Source organism: Sorex araneus, chromosome 3, assembly GCF_027595985.1.
Source record: "Sorex araneus isolate mSorAra2 chromosome 3, mSorAra2.pri, whole genome shotgun sequence".
Classification (NCBI taxonomy): domain Eukaryota; kingdom Metazoa; phylum Chordata; class Mammalia; order Eulipotyphla; family Soricidae; genus Sorex; species Sorex araneus.
The window spans coordinates 29,789,903-29,804,717 of NC_073304.1; the positions used below are offsets into that span (position 1 = coordinate 29,789,903).

Consider the following 14,815-nt stretch of genomic DNA (forward strand, 5'->3'; position numbering starts at 1 on the left):
TGATCAGAGGGAAACAGATATGGAATATGCGGGATATAAAAGAACATAATGGTGAAATAACGAATGCCCAAAGAAAATGGAAATAAAGAATATGAGAACTGGTACTCAGAAGGAAACATGGCACTTGTAGGGGCTGGGGACAGGACAGAGAGGGAGCAATGACTATGGTGGAGGGAAACATTCAACGACTGGTGGGGGACAGACGGTGGTGAAAGGTGGTGAAGCGTTACATATAAAACCCCATCAGCAACAGTATAGTAAACTGCTGGGCAAAAACTTAAAACAAATAAATAAAAGCAATAGTGCCTCTCCTTGAGGCAGACTGGTGGGTGGAAGGCAAAAAGGGAGGGGAGGGCACTGGTAGAGAAAAGTGGACACTGGTGAAGGGACTCAATACTGAAGCATTATATGCCTGAAAACCAGTCATGAATAACTTTTGTAATTTCATGGTGACTAAACATAAAAATTGTTTTTAATCTTTTTTTAAAAAATTATATAGGCACCAATGGGCACCACAATACTGCACCGGCGTTTGCTTTTATTCAAGGATTGTGTTCCCTCCATTCACCTCACTCTAGTCTGAGTCACATCATCCTCATTTTGCAGTAGGAAAAGGAAAAGATGAGGAGTGACTCAGAATAAGCCGAAGAGTGGGAAGCACTCTTCAAACCATCCCATCGAAATGCGTCCTCACTGAGAATTCTAATCCTCCTCCATTAGTAAGCAAAAATACATACAGTTATAATTAGCTAAAAGCCACAAGTCAATCAGTGCATAAAAGAGTTCAATGGTACACACTGTGATATTGCTTTAGCTTCACTTTACCGACAAATATGCCTTTACTAAAAAAAATAAAAATATATACAATGAAAGGTTGAGTAATACTGACACTGCACAATGATGCCGAGAAAAGTGACGCCACATTGTCAGCAATTGTGTAAGAATACCAAATCGGGTGGGTGGGAGAGCTCAAAAGCCTGGCACTCACACTCTGCACACTCGAGGCCCCATATCTGATTCCCGGCATTGCATGGCTCCAGAACACCACCAGATGTAGGACTGAGGGTCGGTCCCAGGCACCACCACCACTGGAGTGGCCCTGAAACATCAGACCTCAAGAGCAGGCTGAGTACCTCCAGAGTGTGGCCACTAGGCCTCCGAGTACTGCTTCAGAGGCTCAGGGTCAGGCTACAAGGGGTGGTGGAGAAAATGGTGGGGGGAAGGTGACAGTGGTGGTGGGATTGGTGTTGGAATAATGAATGCCTGGAACAAATCTCTGTAAACTACGGTGTTTAAATAACGTCGGGGGAGGAGGGAATAAAAATAAAACTGAATAATGGAGAAATGATTAAACCTAATTGGATAAAAAAAAAAAGCAAGAACCTTCATCAGAGGAACTTCCGAAGGGGTCAGGTGAGTCCCTCTGCCTGCCCCAACAGGATCCCGGCAGCCGCACATTCCAGAACCCAATCACCACCATGCTCAGGGCCAATCTTCACAGGCTCATCCCAAGCCCCTCAAGCATGAGAATGAATCTGCTGAAACACCCAGGCATTGTGGGTTATCTGACTGAAACCTCCAGGCTCACAAAGAGTCAGGAATGGCCGCCCTCCCCCCAACTCCCTGTGCTTCCAGGAGCCTGGCAGTCACACCCAGGAACTACCTCCGGGCACGCTATAAGCTCATTAATGGCCATGATCCAGAGACTCACAATTAAATCTTGGAAGAGGGCAACACACTGCAGAGATGCCTCTGGACCCCAAAATCATCCAGTTAAAAATTTAACTCCAGCTCTAGCACCCTATTTGAAATTTTAGAATTCCTGGAGCACATGACCATGAAAGAATCCACACAACATCTCATACTTTATGCCACTGATATACCAAGAGTATTAAATATATATATATATATACATATATATATATATGTAAGCAAACAAGGCTCAACCTGTAACAACATGTTAGGGATCTCTTATACAAGGGCTTAATGACTCCAAAATGAGATACAACAATTTTCACACACTTTTCCTTATTTTTCCTTATGGAAAAGTTTTCCTTATGGAAACCTTTTGGATCATTTTTAGTGGATTATTCATAATAAGCAACACAAAATAAATTATTTAGCATCTGCCTTTGGGTCAGGCTTGGATGGAAAATTCGAAATAATGGTGGTGGGAAGGTGTAATGGTGGTGGGGCTGGTGTTGAAATATTGAATGCAATAAATTATTGTGAATAACTTTATAAAAGTAAAATTTAAAAAACAACAGCTAGCTATAAGTATAATTTTGAAGATAACTGGGAAATTTCAAATAGGCTAGATATTTTAGATATTAGGGAATTATTGTTATTATTGTATATGCACCAATGGGCACCACAATACTCCCCCAGTAATTGTAATTGTCATTATGATCAAAATGCTATGATTACACAGGAAATGAAGCTTGAAGCATTAAGGGGTGAAGTGTGATAGCCTGCAACCTACTTTCAACTGGGTCATATGTACACATGCGTACAGACATCATGCAGTGAGCAATATACAGCTGAAGTTGGATTTTTAAACGTTCATAATTATTGAATGTAGATGAAAGTATAAGAATAGTATGATCACATACTGTTGTTTCAACATTTTAATTCATTTGAAAAGAAAAAAACACCTCACATTCCTTAAGCTTCCTCCCCAGAACTGCACTCAAAACAGCTACTGCGCCCCTGCCAAGATCATCCAGCAGCCCCGGGGAGGATCAGGATAGCCCAGCTCGGGAAACGCTGCTTTCACCTTACTCTTCACGAGCGTACACTGTAGGGCCGCCGAGCGCTCCGTGGTCTGCAGCACACACTCTGCACACAGGAGGCTCAGGCTCAACCCCTGGCACCACATGGTACTCCATACCCTGCTGGGAGTGACCCCCAGCACTGAGTCAGGACTGGCTCCTGAGCACAGTGGTGGCAGTCAAAAAAGGAAAAACAGCACATACTACATACTGTATTCTCTTTTCCTTAGGTGCAAAACTACATTTTTTAAATATACAATCCAGGTATTTTAATTAGCCCTATTTTTTCACTATTAAAAAAAAACTCTAAATTGAGAATTTCAGTAATAACATGAAAAAACAAAAACAAAAAATGTTTTCCTTACACCCCCTACAAATTTCATTTGGGTCCATCCTGAGGTCTATGAAGTTGTGGAATTTCTCTGATAGGTATCTGTGGCATATATACATAGAACAAGTAATAACTGGTTGATTCAGAGTGATTTGGGTTTTTTGTTTCTTTGTTTCTTTGTTTGTTTTTGCTTTATGGGTCCCAACTGGTGATGTTCAGGGGTTACTCCTGGCTCTGCACTCAGAAATTACTCCTAGTGGTACTCCAGGGATCACATGGGATACCAAGGATCCAATCCAGGTCAGCCTCATGCAAGGCAAACACCCTGTCTGCTGTACCATCGCTCCAACTGTGATCTGGGTGTTCTTACATGTTTTATATGCTTTCTTTTAACCATTCCAAACACTTACAGGGAACAGTTATATTACAGTTATATTGCAGTTATATATAACATTCTAGGAAGTTTAAAAAAATCACTAAGAAAAGCCTTGTAACATATTACAATAAAATAGCTTATAGTGGGGCAAACCACTACACCCCAGAACAAGAACATATATTCTTTAATAAACAGTCTTTCCCCCAGAACAGAGATTCCTTTGCCTGGCAGGAAGATTATGGAAAATGCTATTCCAGCACAAAAAGGAAACCTCATCAAGGGCCCCCACCGTAAGACCTACCACAGTGTCTGGCAAGGAGCAAATGCTTAAATGTATGAATTACCCTCTGCGTAAGGCCTTCGAGGAAATAATTGCATCCTCCAATTCCTGAGCACTTTATGACACATCAGGGATTACTCATATTCTACCTTGTAATATGATTGTGTTATTTGTCTCATTGCTTCTAATTTATAAATGATGAAAAACAGCATCATAGAGCAAGTTAAAACACTGGTATCCATTGCCCCATAAATGAATTCTAAAGTCTTTTTCAGTCTCCAGAATGATTTCTGGGGTAGGAGAGACAGCTCAGAGAACTGAACACATACTAGAGGGCCGGAACACATGCTCTGCACATGGTAGGCCCAGGTATGATCCCCAGCACTGCAAAGCACCCTGAGCACTGCCAGATGTGGTCTAACCGCTCCCTCAAAACAGGCACTTATTTTCATACAACTCTTCATATATAAAACATCTTAATTTAAAAAAAAAAGCGCAATACAGATTAACGGTCAATGTATAACTAAAGGGCTGGGGGGGGGGGGAGTTTTAAGGGTCAGGAGCCCACGCAATGCGGGCTGGAGGTCCAAGTTCAACACCTGGCATGGCCCCTTGGGCACCACCAAAAGGGATCCACGAGCACTGACTCAGGAGTAGCCCCTGAGCACTGAGTGTTCCAAAAGTCAAAAAATAAATAAATTTTTTTGAAAGGCATGATTTAGACCAGAGAGGTAATACAGGAGTAAGGCACTTGCCTTACATCCCATCGATGCCAACCAAAATCCCTGACACTGCATATAGTCACCCACATACCACCAGTGTTATTCTTGAGCACAGAGCCCTAAAGGAATAAACTCTGAGTGCCAGGTGCAAGCCAAATTCTCACTCCACCTCCTCCCCCCTCACCAGGAAAAACAAAAAAACACAATTCAGAAATCATTCAGAATACTCTGCTTTTTTGCCCACCTGAAAAGAATCTACCACAGACAAAAAAAAAACCTTTCAATTTTTCTTATAAAATGTTGATAACTATAAATTATAAAATTCTTTAAAGAATGTATTCCCAGAAAAAATAAATTAAATAAATTAAAAAATAAATAAAAAAACCCAAATTAAAAGTGATAATAATAAATGTAATTTAGTATCCTGGGATAAATCCTGAAACAGAAAGAAAAAAAAAAAAGAACACTAATAGAAAAATTGGTGAAGTTCAAATAATATCTGTAGCTCATTAATGGTACTGTTTCAATGTTAATGCCTTATTCTTGAATGTAACACGAATAAGAGGAAACTGGGCGGAGGATGAGACGTCTCTATACCATTTTTGTAGCTTTCCTGTAAACTAAATTTATTTCAACATATAAAGTTTATTAAAGATAATTGATAACTACGATGATTGGGTCTGTTTGGTTTCTGTCTAGACTGCATTCAGGGAATGAGGAGGGGTAAGGAAAAGGGAAACAGCCAGATACATGATTCAAGCTTCTCAAATTAGTGACTAATCTTCCTGCCTATTCTCAGGGCAGTTGGCACTCAGGGCTCTGCTTGGTTTGTACAAAGCTCAACCACACTTATTTTCCCTTAAAGCCTCAAAAGGAAATGGCTTGCATTTCCCTGTGTTTTCTTTGTTTTGTTATTTTCTTATCAAAACACAAAGCAAGAGACTAGCAGCAACTTCCAAGTTATAAAAGAGGCAACTCCTGAGGTAGGTTCTAATGAAAAAAGGAAGAGAAAGAAAGCCTAAACAGTTTTACAGTTTTGCCAGAGAAAGTATTTAATCGGTTTACGGAAGGGAAGGCTGGCAGAGGAAACAGACAGATCAGAATTAGTAGCTATATATTTCATTGTGGTTTAAAAAAAAAAAAATCCACCTTTATGTTACAGAAGTCAACATCTGAAAAACCTTTAAGCTACTTTTGTACTGCCTTTTTCTATACCCTTGATCTGTGCTTCCCGAGGTCTCAGCTGTCCAAACCCACCTACAAAATTCTCATCCTCCTCAGCTACACAGGAAGACTAGGAAAACTATTTTACTTCATATTAAATAACAGAAAATTGTGATTGATAACCTCTCCAAGAAATATTTCTGATCATTGATCAGCTGTCTGCTATGAAAATGAACAGATACAGAAAATAGAAAATAACAGATCAAAGTTGTTATATGCTATCTGTTACTATGTCAGACATCCCTAATTTGGACTAAGAAAAGTTTACACTAAAAAAGTACTTCCAGAAAAATTTCAGACCTGAGAAATAATATAGGGATTAAGGCACTGGCCTTGCATGCAGTCAACACTCATTCAATCCCCTGGGCCAAATATAGTCCCCTGAGCACCATTAGGGGTCACTATTGAGCAGAGAGCCAGAAATAGCTCCTGAGCACTATTTGGGTATGACCCCAAACACCTTCCACCCACCGAAAGAGAAACTGGACTGGGTTATCAAAGAAAAAAAAAGTCGCAACATTTCATGAAAAAATGCATTTACAACAGTTACTCCCTATGTTTGGAAAGCATAGAGTGGAAGTGGAAAGAGAGCAACACCAATACTGATGGAAATCTAATTACCACTTTGTGGGACAATCTAGCACTTTTGACCATTTCTGTCATTCCAAAATACTTGTCCCTTGGCTTCCATAATATGGTTCTTTCTTTATTTTCCTCGTAACTTTCTTGTCTTCGTGGTTTTTAACTGCCTTTGGACCCTGGATTTCTAAGGCATTTTCTTTTTCTTTTCTTTTTTTCTGGGGGGGGTCAGTTTATTAGAGTTAAGGTCATGTGTCTCAATGGTGTTGAAACATAATGGTCCTGTTGCACAGTCATTTCACCTGGTATTTTCTTTTTTAATGAATTATGCGTTTCACCCCAGGTTATGATTAACTCTGTGATCTGGAGTACCCTCTAGAAGGCTCATTAGAAGTAAATACCACCCCTAATTTTCTTCTGAAAAAAATCTCTTCAACACTCTACATTTGACATCCTCCAACCAAAAGTATTGGAGTCTCTCCAAACCTCAATACTGCCTGGCAGGCTACCATCCGAATCACTTTCCCAAGGGTAGGGCTTTACATTCCGGAGAAGCTCCTCAAACCATGAACACTGTCACCACCCCCTGCCCGGTTCTGAAAGGAAAAATTACCACAATCACATTCTGCAGGCCAAGGAGATGACACGAAACTGTAATAAGCTCTGCCTCAGCCTTACTGCCACTGTGCATCCTCCTCCCACCAGCACTCTTGCCCTCCCCGAGCCCTTTCTTCCTCCTTTCTGAGGATGGCCCCGTGTTTCTTACACTCCCCGCACCACAAACCCATTCTATCTCGTCAGGAACCCTGCATTTTTTTTTTTTTTTTGCTTTTTGGGTCACACCCAGCGATGCTCAGGGGTTACTCCTGGCTTTGCACTCAGGAATTACTCCTGGCGGTGCTTGGGGGACCATATGGGATGCCGGGGATCGAACCCAGGTCGGCCGCGTGCAAGGCAAACGCCCTACCCGCTGTGCTATCGCTCCGGCCCAGGAACCCTGCATTATTATCTATCCATTTCTCATTCTCAAATTCATAGACACTTAACAGAAAGACTAATTCAATATTATTAAAATGACAACAGAAATAAGCATGCCATTACTCCAATTAAGTCTACTTCTAGGAATTAAAAATATAGCTAGGATGATGATTTAACTAAAGGATAGTCAACCTAGAGTTTTCCAAATTGCTAAAAGTTACAACCTGCAAGAACCAGTAATATAAAAAGGATTAGATAACCCCGTAACTAGATACACTGTAGATACATATACACTATGGGCTACACTAGCATGCAACAGGGACAAATGGAGACATTACTGGCACCCACTTGAGCAAATAGAGCATCAACGGGATGACAAGTGATACAAGTGATACAAGTGTAGATACATATACACTAAGGTCCACCACAAAACTATTTAAGACATTACTTTGGGGGGATGGACTGGAGCGATAGCACAGCAGACAGGGCGTTTGCCTTGCACTCGGCCGACCCGGGTTCGATTCCTCCGTCCCTCTCAGAGAGCCCGGCAAGTTACCGAGTGTATCCCGCCCGCACGGCAGAACCTGGCAAGCTACCCGTGGCATATTTGATATACCAAAAACAGTAACAACAAGTCTCACAATAAGGATGTTACTGGTGCCCACTCAAGCAAATCAATGAACTATGGGAAGACAGTGCAACAGACAGACAGTGCAACTTTGAGAGGACAGAGGGCATGTAGGAGGCCCAGGTTCAATCCCCAGCATTATATGATACTCTGAGCACAGAGCCAAGAGTAGCACCTAAACAATGCCAGGTAAACCTCCCCCCTATCCACCACCACCAAAAAAGTTACCACCACCAAATAAGTTATTTTTTATACATGGAAACACAATTTATCATCAAGAAAAAAATTAAAAATTAAAAACTGAAAAATCAGGAAGTTGGTGGTTTGAAACAGCTTATCAATTTTTTTGTAAGAAAGAGAATATATGTAAATATACACAAATATATTTATATGCCCAAACACACTCTGGTTAACAAAATGTTCAACAGGGCTAGGAATATAGCTCAAGGGCAGAAGACTGGTCTTGCATGTGAGTATTCTATCTCTGGTACTGCAAAAATAAAATATTCAATAATTTCTGATTTAGCATAATCATACAAAAGAATACAATCCAGTGATCTTCTTTTTTAATTACTGCCTGGAACAGTACTGCCTAGAATGAACCACTCAAATATAACAACAAGGATGAATCTCAAAAAACATTATGCTGAGTGGGGCTAAGCAATAGCACAGTAGGTAGGGCGTTTGCCTTACACACGGCCGATCCTGGTTCGATTCCCAGTGTCCCATATGGTCCCCAGCATTATCATACACTCATAATTCCTGAGTGTATGAGCCAGGAGTAACCCCTGTGCAATGCTAGGTGTGACCAAAAAAAAAAACTATGCTGAGTAAAAAAACACTTTGATGAAACATATGCTCTGTCACTGCACTTATATGAAGCTTTAAAACAATAAACTGATGGGGGGCGGCAAGGGAAAGGAGACCAACAAAGAGAGGATTATAACTGGGAAGGCCACGCAGGGGCTTGCTGGGATAACACTAATATTTTACTACATGGACAGGGCGTATTTACCCTACGCAGGGATTCACCTTACCCTTATCCAATGGCTCACCAAGGATCAGGGCCTTGCAGAACTTTAATATATAATATCCATACATGCTGAAGTATTTCAGGCTGATCTATACTGATGTCTGTATTAGCAATATTGACAATTTTTTTCACTCTTCTGTGTCTGAATATTGCAATACTTTAAAATTTTAATTTTTATTAACATCAGCTCAAAAAAGCAAACTATGTGGTTAAATCTGTTTCCAAAGGCAGAAAAAGAAATAGACGTTCTCCTAATTTTTCAACTGCAAATGGTTTTCATACGTTGGGAGTGATTTTTTTTCAAGAGGCAGGAAAATACGCCACCTTTAATAAAACATTAAAACGTTGTAAGAATCAAGGGTCATTCATAAGCTTTTCTGCAAGTTGAAAAATATGATGGTTTTCTTGGAGACCACATCTGTGATCCATTTTTAAACAACCGAGTCTAAATTTATTATAGTTAACATTAAAAGGAGAGAGAGAGAGAGAGAGAGAGAGAGAGAGAGAGAGAGAGAGAGAGAGAGAGAGAGAGAGAGAGAGGGAGAGAGAGAGAGAGAGAGAGGGCAACTTAAGAGGACCTAGGAGATAACACAAAAGGCTGGAATACATGCATACCATAGCCCAGGTTCCATCCCTGGCACCGCACCCTAAGTACTGCAAGGAACAAGCACCAGAGGACCATAGGATATTGCCCAAGAACCAGAGTAAGAGAGATAGCTACAGCGAGAAAAAGATACGTCAGAGTTGTATCTGTGCCAGTCAATTAGGAAAATAATTATATTCACCTTGATACTACATATTGAAAATACGGTCATAAAAGCCACAGGATATGGGTCAAAAATTAAACTTTTCCTAAAAGATACAAAGTACTCTAATAAAAGTCACCATTTTTAATTGATAATTTAAAATACTATTGTATTATATGTAAATAGTATTGCATTCCGAACTCAAAACACTTTAAGAAAATGAAATTTTCAGCTTGAGTTATAATAAATTTTGCTTATACTGATCTTCAAAGGGCTGGAGCGATAGCACAGTAGTTGGGCATTCACCTTTCACGAGGCCGACCTGCGTTCGATTCCTCCACCCAGCAAGCTACCCAGAGTATGGAGCCCGCACGGCAGAGCCTGGCAAGCTACCTGTGGCGTATTCGATATGCCAAAAACAGTAACAATGTTACTGTTAATGTTAATGTTACTCTCAATGAGAGACGTTACTAGTGCCCGCTCGAACAAATCAATGAACAATGGGATGACAGTGATCTTCAAAATATTCCTATGTCTTTGGGAAAGTAAGTGATGGGGACCAAGAGAAATTCTCTAAAAGATTTATCACTCTTCAGTTAATAAAGATCAAATATAAAAAGTGATAATCAGATAACAAGAGAAAATAAACTTTCATAAATGTGGTATACTTGGTTTAATTTCTGAATATATAGATCACTATATACTTATATATAAATGCACAAAGTGGTCAATACAAAAACCTGAACTTCTATTGGGTTTCCTAAGAGTTATTCTTGAAAACTCCCCGTTTTAGGGGATCAGAGCAACAGTACAGTGTAGGGTAGTTGCCTTGCATGCACCCAACCAAGCTTACTCCTTGATATCGCTTATAGTCCTCCGAGTACTACCAGAGATTCCTGAGCACAGAGCCAGAAGTAACCCCTAAACACCACCGAGTGTGATCCTCCCCCCACAACAACAACAACAACAACAAAAAAGAGGTTAAGGTGGTACAGATGAAAATTAATGCCAACCAGGAAATGGGAAGGAAAGTATGAAAAGCTATAGAACTGAGAGGATGTGTCACTGTCATCCTGTTGCTCATCCGATTTGCTCAAGCGGGCACCAGTAACATCTCCATCGTAAGACTTTTTGTCACTGTTTTTGGCATATTCAATATCTTGCCAGGCTCTGCCGTGCAGGCGAGATACTCTCGGTATCTTGCCAGGCTCTCTGAGAGGGGCATGTGAGGGGAAAGAAAGACTTGGCAAGACAAAAGTAGATATAAACAGGTGCCATGAAGACAATAGGGTAAGAAAATGATGGAGGGAGGAATCAGTGAAGGATTCAGATGCATTTTTGAGATGCCTGTGACCTAGCCATGAGGATCTGTTGAGTAAGAGGCTGGCTGTCAGTGCTGCCTATAGGTCAGTTTCTTTAAATTGACCTGTCATGTTTTTGAGGAAAGACAAAAGACCACACTCCAGGCCTTCCGCATCCCGGTAAGCATGCACATGTGCACCACTGTAACATGTGCAATAACGTTAAGCAGCATGTTAAGATGATGATTTCACTTAAGTAACATCTCCAGTCACACGACAATGGAGGAAAATCATTATAGTCATTCCTTCAAATGACATTTACCAAAAGCCTCTCGAAAGGTACATAATTTCTTCAATTTCGTAAGTATTTTCTTATGGAAAACACCCATGAAATTGCTCACAAATGAGTACATCAAGGCTCAGAAAGTCAGAGTCTTGCCCAAAGGGAATACAGTAACGGAGTCAAGATTCAAAAATCAATATCACACCAATTCCCGGCTGTTTTTCCACATGAAAATGCCAAAAGTGCACCCCCACAAAACTCACCATCTGTGACACGTCATGTGCAAAAAATAATCATAAGATAAAATAGGGTGGGGAGGTTTGGCTTAAGGGAACAAAAAGAACAAGAGAAAAATACTGCTTCTTGATTTTGATTTGATTTATTGCGGGAGGGGGTAGGAGGGCAGATTGGGCCTTAAACAGCTGGGGTGGGGGGAGGATGGAAAGGGACGCTACTCCTGGCTCTGTGCTCAAGGGAGCAAGCAGTGCCAGGAATTAAGCCCCAGTCTTTTGCATACAACGATGCAGTCAATCCAGTGAGCTCTCTCCAACCCACTTTTTGATTTTCACTACTTAACAGTCTTAATATGATAGAAAGTGTGTCTTTCACCTCTCAGTATCCAAAACACCTAATAGTTTTGAGTCCTATACAGAAAATCTTAGATATCTGCCTAACTCTTTGTACAGCCTCTTCAAAGACTGTGGGCCTTGGGGGGTGGGAGGGAAGCCGCCTGCACTTCAAAAGCCCAGGGTAAATCCCAGCTCTTCATCTGCCTAAGGTCATAAAACAAATCATTAACAGCTAAGCCTCAGGTGTCCTCATCAGTGAAAGGAGGACACAAACATATTTAATAACCATTACGACTTGTAATTATTATTGGAAGAGCACACAAATGACTTACAGACTGAGTCCTATTTTAGCATGTTGACTGTTTCTATCGTAGACTGTTAGACATAATACTTTATCACCGAATGCTGTGCAATGTTGTTCGGTGTGTGCTTCACACCATCTCCCCCCACCGCCGCCACTGCGTCGTTTCCTAAAATGTTTAGAGATTCTGGCCCGTCTCCTGCCTGGAAGCCCAGGTCACTCTGTGCTTATCTTCTCACAGCCGTCTAAATGCACAGAGAACTAGTCACTGCTCCTCCGGGCTAGGCTTCGTGTCCCCTGGGGCAGGGCTGTGCTTTCTAATCACTCACTCACTCAAGAACTGAGCACACCTATGTGCGTAGCTCTTGACCAGGTCGTGACAAAACAGAGAACAAAATAAAGCCTCTGTCTTCTTAGAGCTTGTATTCAAATGAGCTCAAAGGAACAGTAAGCAATTTCCTATTAGTAGTATAAGTGCCATTAAACAGGGAGGTAGGAGGACTAGAAGTATCACAGGATCTGTGAATGTGCTACCTCACATAGATCATCAAGGAAAGACAATTAAAACCTTAGTGGGGGCATTGGGGGGGGTGGAGGACTGAGTGCAAGGGCACTTACACTTGGAAGCAGGAACAACTGAGGTGAAGAGAGAATGTAATATGGCCAGTGGGGGATAAAGACCCCTGGGAGGGCAGGTTCTGAGCACAAGCGAGTGCCATGATCTGATTTACGTCTTACAGAATCACTCACACTCCTGTACGAAGAACCTAAGGAAACAAGCTGTGCGCCTCCTCTGAGTGTGGACAGGAAGGAGACAAGATGCTGGCTAGGGTCAAGACAATGAAGCTGATGATGATTAACTGGGCTGCAGTTAGTATGGGGAGAACCCGCACAAAGCACAATCTGCTGAACTGAATTTGGGGGGGAGGGAGGGGCTCGAATCATCAAGGAAAGCTTTTTAGACTTAGGAAGAGTGGAACTGGCATTAACTGACACAAAGGCAGAGAAGCAACTTTATTCTCCCAGAACCCAACAAATTACCCAAGACACAGAAGCCACTCAAATATTTACTTGTGGACTAATTTCACTGAATTAACCAACCAAACTTCCAACATGAAACAGTGAACTGGATACATTTATTGCTCCCCACTGGCTCTAAACGGCCTGCGGTACCCTCTGTTCATTACACAGACCTGGCTAGTTCAGGTGCTAACACAGAAACCCAGCACAGGCCTGCAGCAACCAATCCTGACAGCTCAGGAACCAGTTTCGGTTTTAAATGAACAATTTTCCTACTTCTGAATCTGCTAGGAAAGCTCCTATGACAGCCTGAGGATTCTTACACCCAAAGTAATTAACCTGTTCGTTAATGATGTCATATTCCTGGAAGGTAAGAGACCTGCAAATTGAACTCCCTAGACCAGAATTAATTGAAATTTCTAACACTTCCTGATAAAAATTTTCAGAATGGGACATGATGAAGCAAATCCCCTTTTTAAAAAAGTAAGCCCATCGATGGGTCTTGAGCATTCTTCAGAAATGACCTTCCCAACCACAAGCAGGAAGCCCCTTCAAAACCACTCCAATAACCGCACTGCCGCCTGCTTGAGAATACGAAGTTTTAGCACATCTTCCCCAAACCAGGCACTCTTCCAGCCTGTGAGTGGAAACGAACCGAGCTCCACTCAGCAGAGAACCGAGTCTCCTCGCGTTTACTATACTGCTTATGGTCGGCTTCCCAGATTTTGTCACCCGGCACCCTCCCTACAGCTCCGTAAAGAACCACAGTTACCCGAAATAAATTCAAATGCATTCTGAACTGAAACGTGGCCATCCTTCCGGAGCATCGAGATTTTTAACTGAAGCCCCAACACCCTCTGTCACAGCCGTTTCCTGATGCCCCACCCGACCCTGGCAGGTCTTTCCCCGGGTGGGGGTGGGGGGAGGGGTGTGTGGGGGGTGTGTGGGGGGAGGTGTGTGTGTGTGTGTGTGTGTGTGTGTGTGTGTGTGTGTGTGTTTTCCTGCGCTTCCAACTTCCCCAGAAAACAGCGCTCACAAACCTAGATCCTTCGGGCCAAGCTGCCCGTATCGAATTCAGCAACAGGCAGAACTTTCCTCTTCCCCTACCAGTCAAAGGTCTTGAACCGAGCCCGAAAACTCTGCTGCAATGCCTGCCAGATTCGCCGTTATCTCGCCCCCCCCACCAAAGCAGGCCTGGAGACTCCAACAGAAAAACCCCACGGGGGTGGGTTGGGGTATGTGGGGTGGGGGTGCAGGGGTGGGGGTCGCAGCCAGCTATGAGTTTCCGAGGCGGGGAGATTCACTGCTAGATCTTTTTCCTTCCACCACCACCACCTCCACCAGGCGAGTGCGGGAGCCCAGGGGACGCTTCCCCCCTACCCCACCCCGGCGAGCCCCCGGCTCTGCGCCCGCAGCCAGCCGCTCTGCGCGCGGACAGCGGACGGGGCGGACCGGGCGGAGGGAGGGAGGGAGGGAGGGAGCGCCCCGGGAGAGGAGGCGGCGCGCCCCGCCTCGGGGGCAGGGAGTGCCCCGGGGGTGCCCGGGCTGCCCTGAGGAACGGAGCGCAAATAAGCGCGCGTGCCAAGGCGGAATGCGGCGTCCCCCCCCCCACCCCCGCCCCCGGGGGAGCGCAACGCTCGGCGCCACCGCGAAACGGCTCGGGCCGGGGTTGC

General features: G+C 42.9%; 1 protein-coding gene across 5 annotated transcripts in view; it reads right to left on the reverse strand.

The window, feature by feature from the left end:
• Positions 1 to 14,815, reverse strand: part of PCNX1 (pecanex 1) — a 158,725-nt gene that overhangs the window by 142,983 nt on the left and 927 nt on the right. The window lies entirely within an intron of this gene.